Source organism: Castanea sativa, chromosome 9 (assembly GCF_040712315.1).
Source record: "Castanea sativa cultivar Marrone di Chiusa Pesio chromosome 9, ASM4071231v1".
Lineage (NCBI taxonomy): Eukaryota > Viridiplantae > Streptophyta > Magnoliopsida > Fagales > Fagaceae > Castanea > Castanea sativa.
In genome coordinates, this window is record NC_134021.1 from 29,661,454 (window position 1) to 29,672,042 (window position 10,589).

The 10,589-nt window shown below is 35.4% G+C and overlaps 1 pseudogene; it reads left to right on the forward strand.

Moving 5' to 3' along the window:
* Positions 1-4,928: 4,928 nt before the first annotated feature.
* On the forward strand, positions 4,929-7,200 carry LOC142610139 (zinc finger BED domain-containing protein RICESLEEPER 2-like; annotated as a pseudogene).
* The last annotated feature ends 3,389 nt before the right edge of the window (positions 7,201-10,589 follow it).

The window sequence follows — 10,589 nt, forward strand, 5'->3', positions numbered from 1 at the left end:
CTGAAACTCATAAAAATTATTCACCTTACATGTATATTATGATTATCTATAGAAAAACCCATGAGAAAATCACATTGTTCCACTATATGGTTGTTATCATATTTTGTTTCTAATCCATGAATATTGCCTCTATTTAAAACCCATGGTCAATATTATTCTCAAGAAATATTAGAGGTCATTATTTAAAAACCCCAAAGAAAATATCGTTTACAAAAATTATGAGAAATTATATAAGTTGTTATCCAAAACCCATGGAAACTAATACCCAAAACCTATCATAAATGATAGACCAAGAATGTATTGACCCATTTGGTAAATTAATCAATTAATTAGCCAAATTAATTAATTAGATTCAATTACATGCAATAAGCGTGGTAGCATAAACAAATCACTAACTAAGTTAAATGCAGCAGAAAATAAATTTGACACAAGTGATTTGTTTATGAATGGAGAAAACCACCAAGGCAAAAACCCACCGGGTGAATTTAAGGTCACCACTCCCGAAAATCCACTAATATCAAAATAAGTGGTTACAAGTAAAAGGAATCCGAGTACCTAATACCAATCTACAATTGAAACCTTATCCCAATACCTAATTGTACTTGTGATGCAATGAGAATCTCTCATTTCAATGCATGGCTCCCAATACGTGACTAACCAATCGATGCACGAATCCAAGTATGTGACTAACACATTAACTTGAGGAAGATGCTAGCTGCAAAGTTCTTCAGTTCATCCAACGATAAAGATCAAAAAGCTCCTTAGTTACAAAACTTTTGGCACAAAGACACAGTAATTTCTACAAATAATATGATGAACTTGGGTAAATTGTCTCAAGTCACAATATGCACGAATAATCACGTAATTCTTGACAAATACAACTTCTGTCTAGCTACTATCGAGCTCCAGTATTAAACCTCGATAGATGTGATCTGTCGAGTTTTAATGAACAATATTTCTTCACTTGTTTCTTGGACAGATTTACATGACTTCAATACTAAACTTAAAACACTTATTCCTTGAAGTACTAAACTCATCCTAGATCAACCCAATTACAAGTAAAGTGTGTTTTGCTAAAGGATTAGCCAATTTACATAACATATGTCTCTAACAAGTTTCACATGTGTCATAACAATAAATATTTATTAAAACTCATGTATTCATTTTATTTCTACTAATAACTAAAGCCCATGTGGTATAAAAATCCATGGCAATATATGTTAGTTTTGTCCATTTTGTATGGCTCACAATGAGAAAGTAAAATGATAGGCCCAAGTAGAGAGAACCACCAAGTTAGAGACTCATTAAAATACTCAGCCCCCATAGTTAAGCCCAACATGAAGTCTTAACCAAAACAACCCATGTGTGCAAACTGATTGCGCTAGAGAACTCCATTCAGTTCTGTCTTCCACTAGAGGTCACCTCAAGAATAAACCAAGCTCTCAAACCAAATTAGGAGCTGGCCTCCTGTCCCACTACCAACTCTGATGTGAAGAGTACCTAAGACTAACACCTAAAGGCTAATGGACAATAAATTCCCTTCTTCTCCAAGTTTTGGTCACTACTCAAGGAAGTCACAACTAAGACCTTCAAACTCATGAAATTCCCAACCAAATAGTTTATTTTATTACTAAAAATGTATGTAATTAGTTCATAAACCAAGCCCATGAATCCTAAAAGGAAAATTTTTGGGAACATGTGGTTTGGAGGGCATAAAGGCTAATGGGCAATAAATTCCCTTCTTTCCCAAGTTTTGGTCACAACTCAAGAAAACCACAATCAAGACCTCCAAGCTCATAAAATCCTCAACCAAAATGTTTATTTTATTACTAAAAATGCATGTAATTAGTTCATGAACAAAGCCCATGAATCCTAAAGGGGAAAATTTGGGAACATGTAGTTTGGAGGGCATAAAGGGATCTCCAGCGAAGGTTTCTAAAGTGGACTTAAACTTTGACACCTGACTTAGGGTGTTGAATTCTACTTCCTAGGGTCCAAATCGCAGTTGCAGCACTAAGATTCCTCCTTAATACCTACCTTACTCCCATTGGCTGAACACAATTTCAGAATTCTTAGCATTTAATGCAAGATTATGCTTATTTTTACCCATGTGTGGCATCACCCAAAGAAGCAAAACAGCCCTAAAAGTAAATCTCTCATTTTAGGCCAAATCCTAAGATAATTAAGTCTATTATCCTGCCCCTGATCAGCCCTACATTTTTGGGACTTTTGCTAATCAATCCCTTAAGCTTCACTATAAAAGGGAACTACCATCAGCTCATGGAGGACAAATCTAATCATAGAATTTCTCATCCATTATGTTATTTTCAGCTCATAAATCAGTCCCTTAGTTCAGAAATTAGCCTTTAGTCCATAAATGCTCATATACACTTACCCATAAACATCACATTCCATCTTCTCTAAAAATCCCAGCATCTTAAAATAGACAAAAACCTCTTTAAAATTTTTGATTTTCTTGTCACTTTGCTTGTGGTTTAACTCTTCCCAAGCACATAAAATCATTCCTCTTAGCCCACACTCACTTAGCTTTAGACATCCCCTTTCTTTTTCAGCATATTCACAACTCTTAAATTCTTCCTAATGAATCATAAACAACTCTTTACCTATTAAAGACTTAGCCTAAGCATTAACTCCATCACACCACCACAAGCTTAAATGCCTACTCACTCAAAATAGCCAACACTACACCATTCATGCCCCACATATAGATATTCCAAAAATCTTAATTCAATATGTGCTGCACTGAGCTGGAATCTCTTTCTCCCTTCATTTCATCCTATTTTTCTCTTTTATTTGTAATTATGAAGTCTTTAATCCTCGTTTATTGTTATTATGATGAAAGCCATAATGTCTTGGATATTATGGAAGTGCTTCCACATGTTGACTTGATAATAATAAAGAAACTATATAATTTTTCATCATATAAACACATTTATTGACTAATCAAGCGTTATCGCCAGAGGCCAATCATATTCACTGCTGGACCATTTTTCCTCTTGTGTACTTGTTATGATGGGCCCACTTTTATATTAACCAACTATGAAGGAAATGCATAATTTTTACTATACAAATACATTTATTGATTTTTCAAACATCTACCATTGGACGTTTCTCTTACTTACTGCTAGACTGTTATTTAAGCACTTGTTGTGGTGGGTTATTCTTTGTGCTAGCTTATCTTTGAAGGAGGTATTTTGGGGGCCTTATTATAATCTTTATTGGATGCAACCTAAACCTTGAGCAAAATGGGTCTTTCACACTTCACCGATAGCCTTTGGGCCATGTTCCAAGCCTAAAGTCGAGTCTCGGTCTTGACTCCCTAACATCATGTGGGTTAAGACTGTCCAATGGGTCCAACACCCGACCAAACCACCCGAAACTGACCGACCCGAAGCCCTTGGTAGGTCGGATTTGGGTCTTTCTCTCTAAAACCCGAGTAGTTGGTTCGGGTAGCAGGTTAAAGGTTTAAAAACCCATATAACCCACCCGACCGAAGTTTATAGAAAAAAAATTACAACTCAATTCTTTTGAGGTGAGCACGTGTGAATTGAGGATGATAAGACTGATCACTGCCTAATTAAGAACTACATGGCACCTACCATCTAGAGTCTTCCTTTTATGCAAAAGCAAAGATCAAATCACCAAAGCAAACATCACATCACCTGAACTTCAGAAGAATCAGAACGGCTAAAAGCTTAAAATAAAAATGGCCTCAGTGTTCAATCCCATTAGACTTCTCCCTATACTTGGTAATCCAAACAATATTAGTATCTCACTCTCTCATCGAGTCTGTATGACAGTATCTCACTCTCTCATATTTTAAAATCTCACTCTCAATATTAGTCTTCGTTCTCTCTACTCTTAATCTTAACTCTCAAGTCTCTTTAGTCTCAATCTTAACTCTCAAGTCTCTTTAGTCTCAATCTTAGTCTCCTTTCTCTTTGCTCTCAATCTAAAGTCTCTACTCTCAACTCTCAACCCCTCACTCCATACCCTCCACAGATACACTCCTTTCCAAACCCTAGTTGTTGCCGCCGCCACCTCATCACCACAGTCACAGCTTTGCCTCACTTTCCACTATGGGTTAAGCCTTCTCATGCTTAGTTGCTCATAGCTTCTTAGTCTCAAGACTCTCAGCCTTAGGTATATTTTCTTCCTTTTTCATTTGTCTTTTTCTCTATTTTAAGATATGGGCATTTCATCTTGTTTAATTTTTTGAGATATGAGTTTTCAATCTTGTTCAATTTATTGGAAATTAGGGGTTCATCTTGTTCAACTTAAAGATTGCTTAGCCGTACGACCCTAGAGTTGCATGTGCTTGATTTTATACTTCTATGTTTGATTCAAAGATTAGGGGACCAAAACAGACCAAGTGATTGGATTCAAAATGAAACCCTAATTGTCTTGATTTAATTTGTTGGGTCAAAGATGAACTCCTAATTTTATTCCTTATTCTGTTTTTTTTTTTTTTTTTTTTTAATGAGCAATAAGTCTATCTTCACTGTCTAAAAAAAAAAGAAAGATGAACCCCTAATTTTAAAAGATGAAATCCTAACACATTTTTATTTTGTTTATTTGATTGTATGTTATTGCTAATTTGTTTGATTCATTTTGTTTTCCTAATTTAAAAAATTGAAACCCTAATTTTATACAGGATTTGAAATTTGTTCATGTAGGCTACTCTTTTTGCTTCCTTTTCAAGGTTGAATCCTTAACAGCTAAGGTATCATTTATCTTCAGTTATTTCTCTTTTAACTTATTGTTGTTTGTTTGTTACTTTGTTGTTGTTTTTGTTGCTGCTTTGACCTATTGTTGTTGTTGTGTCACTTGTGTGTGTTCTTATTACTGGTTTAGTAGTATCATTGTTGTGATAGTTTGTTAATGCATAAATTTGATGTCTTTAGGTTATGAAATCCTCTAGTGATGCACCCCCTTCCCAAACAACACCTACTGCCCAAGCTGAACCCATTGCCCAAGCTGTACCTATTACCACTCCAACTAATGCTGAGGTTCCCCCACTTCCACCTCAAGGTAAAGGCAAGGTGTGTGATAATAGGAAAAAGTCTATTGCTTAAGGCCATTTTGAAAAAGTAGATATTAGTGAGGGTCATTTTAAGGTTGTTTGCAATTATTGTCAAAAACTTATCTAGCTAATAGTAAGGGGCATGGTACTGCTAATTTATTTAATCATACTCCAGTTTGTGTTAAGAACCCTAATATAGATACACTTAAAGGGCAACAAACCTTAGTGTTTGAACCCAAAATGGATGTGGAGGAAGGGTTTCAGTTTGTACCAACATCATTTACTGTTAAGGTTTCTAGAAAGGCACTAGCTGAAATGGTTATAATAGATGAATTACCTTCTAGGTTTGTTGAAGGGTATGAGTTTCAAAGATATTTGACAACCTTACAACCTAAGTTGCGAATTAGGGATATCCCATCTTGTCAAATTGTGACTAGAAATGTGATTGACATTTATGGTGTTGAAAGAGAGAAACTAAGGGGGGCCTTGAAAGGTCGTAGGGTGTGTTTTACTATGGACACATGGACTAGTATTCAAAATCTGAATTATATGTCCCTTACAGGTCATTTTATTGAGGATGATTGGAAGTTACATAAGAGAATTTTAAATTTTTGTCAAGTTGAAGACCATAAGGGAGAGACTATAGGTAGAAAGATCAAGATTTATTTGAGTGAGTGGGGTATTAATAGCATATTCACTTTAACAGTGAAAAATGCTAGTTCAAATGGTGCCACCATTAAGTTTTTGCAAACTGTAACTAAAGATTGTGAAGGGACTGTTTTAGAGCATGAGGTCTTACAAATAAGGTGTTGTGCACATATCCTAAATCTGATTGTGGGGGATGGTATAAGAGAAATTGATGCATCCATTGCTAAGGTACGTGAAGCTGTGAGGTATGTGAAGTCCTCACCAAATAGGAATAAAACTTTTGTGGGTTTTGTGGAGAGATTAGGTATTGAGTCTAAGTCTCTTCTTTGTCTAGATGTACCAACTAGGTGGAACTCTACCTACTTCATGTTAGAAACCGTACAAAAATTTGAGAAAGTATTCATACGAATGGACTTTGAGGATGATAGTTATTCTTCATACTTTATAAACAAGGAGAATAGTGGTGGTATGAGATCTCCTAGTGGTATTGATTTCCAAAATTGTAGGACAATTATGGGTTTTTGGAAGTTTTTTTACAATGCAACGAAAAAGTTTTCAGGTTTTTTGTATGTTACTACAAACACCTTTTTTGATGAGATGTTTGTCATTTTTAAGTAAATCTCAAAACCACCTCTTGAAAAACATGGCAACTAAAATGGAATCTAAGTTTGATAAGTATTGGGGGAAGGGGATAAAATTAATCATCTCTTGTATGTGGCTATGGTTCTTGATCCAAGAAAGAAGTTGAGATTTTTGAAGTTTTGTTTTTCTGAAATTTATGGGATTGAAGTGGCTGATGAGATGATTGAATTGGTGAGGGGTTCCTTGGTCAAGTTGTATGATTATTACTCTTGTGTTGATTCACCAAATGTACAAGTACCAAGTGGGAGTGAGAGGACACACATAGAAGGTGAGTCAATTGGTTGTAGCGATCCATATGTGATGGTTAATTATATGTTTGAGCGTTTCTTGGAGGCTAAGCAGTCCATAGGGTGTAGCAATGAGATTGACAAATATTTGGTTGAAAATTGTGAAAGTAGAAGGAGGGATGTGAAATTTGAGATATAGGAGTGGTGGAAGGCCAATTCAAATAGGTATCAAGTGCTGTCCAAATTGGCCAGGGATGTTTTGGTTGTACCTGTTTCTATTGTTGCTTCTGAGTCAGCATTTAGTACCGGAGGATGCATACTTGATCCATTTTGGAGTTCACTCTCTCCACTCATGGTTCAAAATCTTGTTTGTGTACAAGATTGGCTTCAAGCCTCGGTTCCAATTTCTTTTTGCAAATCAAAGGATGAGTTAGAGACCTTGGAAGATGAATTTCAAGATTTAGGTAATATGTTAACTTTCAAACTTTTTGTCTATTAAGTGCTATTAAATGTCTTATGCTAATGAAATTTAATCTAATAGCCTTCATTTCTTTCTCTTTTCTAGTTATACGTCAAGCAACAGCAGGTGGTGGAAGTTTAAGCTCAAGCAAAGGTATCTCAATTAGTGTTGATGACTAATCACTAACTGGGTCAGTTTCTGCCCTTACTGTTATTTCTATTGAGTATGGTTCTGCCCTCTCTATTGTTTTGGTTATTACTTTTCTGTATTTTTTGGTCTTGTCCTTATATTTCTATTGATAAATATCTTTTTGCCTATTTTCTTGTAGGAGGAAAGACACATTTTGTATAAGATGGAGATTTTTTGATACATTTTGGAAGTTCTTTTGGACATAGTGCTTTTCTAACTTATAATATAAATAAACTCTTGCTTTCAGGAAAGAAAACTTATTAAGTTTATAGGTTTTCTTTTTTATAAGTCATGGACTTAAGTCACTTAACTATAGAGTAATTGCTCTTTAATGCTTTAGAAAAACTATTTTTTGGAAATACTTAGGTATTTCATAATTGTAACTAATTATAACTACCTACTGCCTTACACACTTGCAATTACTACTTTTCTGCCTTCTCTGACTTTATGGAAATATTGCAACTTGCAAGATGCTCTTATTATCTTTTGTTGCCATACTTGTGGTGTGGCTGTGATTGATTTATGTGTTAGAATTTGTTTGTTGGCTTGTGTAAGTTGTGTATGGAATGATTGAATGGAATGTTTGTTGGCTTGTGTATGGCTGGATTTTGTAAGTTGTGTATGGAATGTTTGTTGCCATACTTACATGTATGGAATGGTTGGAACAACTTGGCAGGTTTAATAGGTTGAGATGTACTTTTGTGATTATTAGACTTTCTTGATTTGTTTTTGGATTTTTAAGGTATTGCCCAAGTTTTAATGTTAAGGCGATTTGAAAAAATTTTCTTTCTTGTATTGTGTGGTTTTAATAGGTGGTTAAAAGTGATATTATGTTTGTTTTTATGTACTTGCTAATTGCCTAGGTTTTTACTTGTTATTTATAGTATTTGTTATCATTATATGTGAGCTAAAAACATTAAGTTTGTACTGATAAGGCTTGAAGGCCCAAAAAATTCAAAGTTGTGTAATGGCATACAAGCTAAGCTTAAAGGCTCGATTTGAAATAAAGGATGTGAAAAGATGCCCATATGATATAAATACATGGTTAAAAAATATATAAAATCTTTGTTAAAAGTAAGCCCATTATTTTGGGCCCAAAAGGCTTGTCAAAATTGAGTTAAAAAAAATCATGCAAATTCACAAATTTAGCCCAATGCAAAGCCCAACCCGCCTACCCGACGAATCTTACCCGTTCAACCGATGACCCATATATCAGGTCGGTTGTGGGTCACACTTTTGGTAGCCCGATCTAGTCGGGTCAAGCTCAAACCCGACCCAACCTGACTCGTGAACAATCCTAATGTGGGTAACGAACGAAAAACGTCCCCAACACACATTAATCACTCCATTAATAATAATAATAACCAAAAATAAATAAATAAAGATCATTACCAAATTATATTAGAGAAATTGTTAAAACCCAAAAATCTAAAAGTAAAAATAATTAGCTAATATATTTGATTCCAAATAGTGAGAATAAACTTTAAACCTAGAGAATTGTTCATTACTCCTTTGCTTTCTAAATTTTCATCCAAAACCAAAACCACCCAACCTAAATTGCAATTATTTCAAAAACGTCATTCTAAACAAACAAAAAAGCAAATTTTTTTTTTTTTTTTTTTTTTTATTCCTAATGGAATGAAGCAAAAAAGAAGAAGAAGAAAAGTTACTTAACCATAACTTATTTGTTTGTTAAGAACTTTATAGGCCATAACTCAATTGATAGATTTACAATGTTTTCAATGAAGACGTATAGGTTCAAATCTTCCTCTCCATTGTATATATTTGTGGTGGGCCTTTTTATATCCTGGGCTGGACTGCTCTTGTTGTACTATGACCCAATGATTCTGGGTGAGAGAGTTGGGACTAGCTTAATTGAAACCCACCTTAAGTTAGCTTGTGCTCCAGTTAGAATTCCTAGTAGGGATCTTGGTGGAGTCACATGCCCATGACAAGAATTACTGTCACAAAAAAAGTTATAGCAGGAGAAAGATAATACAACAGGATAGCTAAAATATTTTAACCAAAGTACTTGCTAATGACAAAGATAACACTTAAATGGTTTTGTAAAAGGAACATACGATAATGTAAGTATGACAAGAGTAAATAAATAACAAGGAAATAGCATTAGTCCTTGAATAATCATAACAAAAGAAGGAAGAGGATTAGTCTGCTAAACTTGGCTCCTTGGCAAATTCAAGTCCAAGAAAGAAACCAATCTCCAATATGGGTAACCTTACATGAGAATCCTGCTATAAAAATTACTTACTCTGGAGAATGGACCTAAGTGACTTAATCTCAAATTCTTAACTTGCTAGAAAGTGGGCTATTAAGAGGGAGAGAAGTGGGTAGCCTATTGATGCATACTTTTCACTCCTAACACTCCTATTAGCGTTCTCATTCTCGATTATCTTATCTTCTTTTGTTTTTTTTGTTTCTTACTTCTCTGTTTTTAGTGTTTTCTCCTATTCCTCCTTATTTTTGTTGTTGTTCACTGTGCATGGTTAAGGCCTTTTTATACTGCCTACCGTGATTAGATTTACCATTTTTCCCCTTAATTACTTTTGGCTTGTTGTGGGTTTCCATCCTGGACTACCTACTGGTCTGTTAGCTATCCGGCCACTACCACTACACTGTGTTGGCCGTGTCACGCTTCATCCCTTGACAAAAGTTGTTTTGTTTTGTTTTCTTACTTCTCGTGGCATTCCCATTCGGATAAGGGCTAGGTTTCTCTTTTACTAATTCTTATAGCATGCACCTAGTGATTCCAGCTCATGTTTGCCTCTTTTGGGTGGTATGCCATTCCAGTAGGAAATTTCCCCCAAAAGGGCTTAAGAGGGAACCCTAGAATAGACTTCTATCTTCTCCCTTACTATCAGACCACACTATCTCTTACCTCTAACCCATGGCCCACTGCCCTTATATTAACTGGGTACAAGTGGGTAGTGTCTGAGCCTTGTTCGTGTTCCACTCCCATATGAGTTCATCGCTTGTCTGGTGTTCATGCGTTTGCTATTGCTTGCGGGTTTGTCTGGTCCTGCTGCGTGTTTTGCTGCTTGTTTAACTCTTTGTGGCATGGATGAGTTATTGGGTCTTCATTCTTTATATCTTGTTTCTTCTTTGGACTAGGTATTGCTTGAGTGTGAGCTTTTTCTCCTTTAATTCAGTCCCTGTCTCCTTGCACTTTTGGTTTGTAGGCTAGTTGGTACTCCCACCATGCCACTGCATTGTTTTCTATATTAAGAGGGCGTTTGGATCCGCGATTCTGCGTCCACGTCCGCGTTTTTGCTTTTTTTTTTTTAACCCAGCCGCATGTATTGACTTTTCAGCCATGAATAGTGCACAAATGCACTGTTCATGGGTCCTACAAATTTCACTT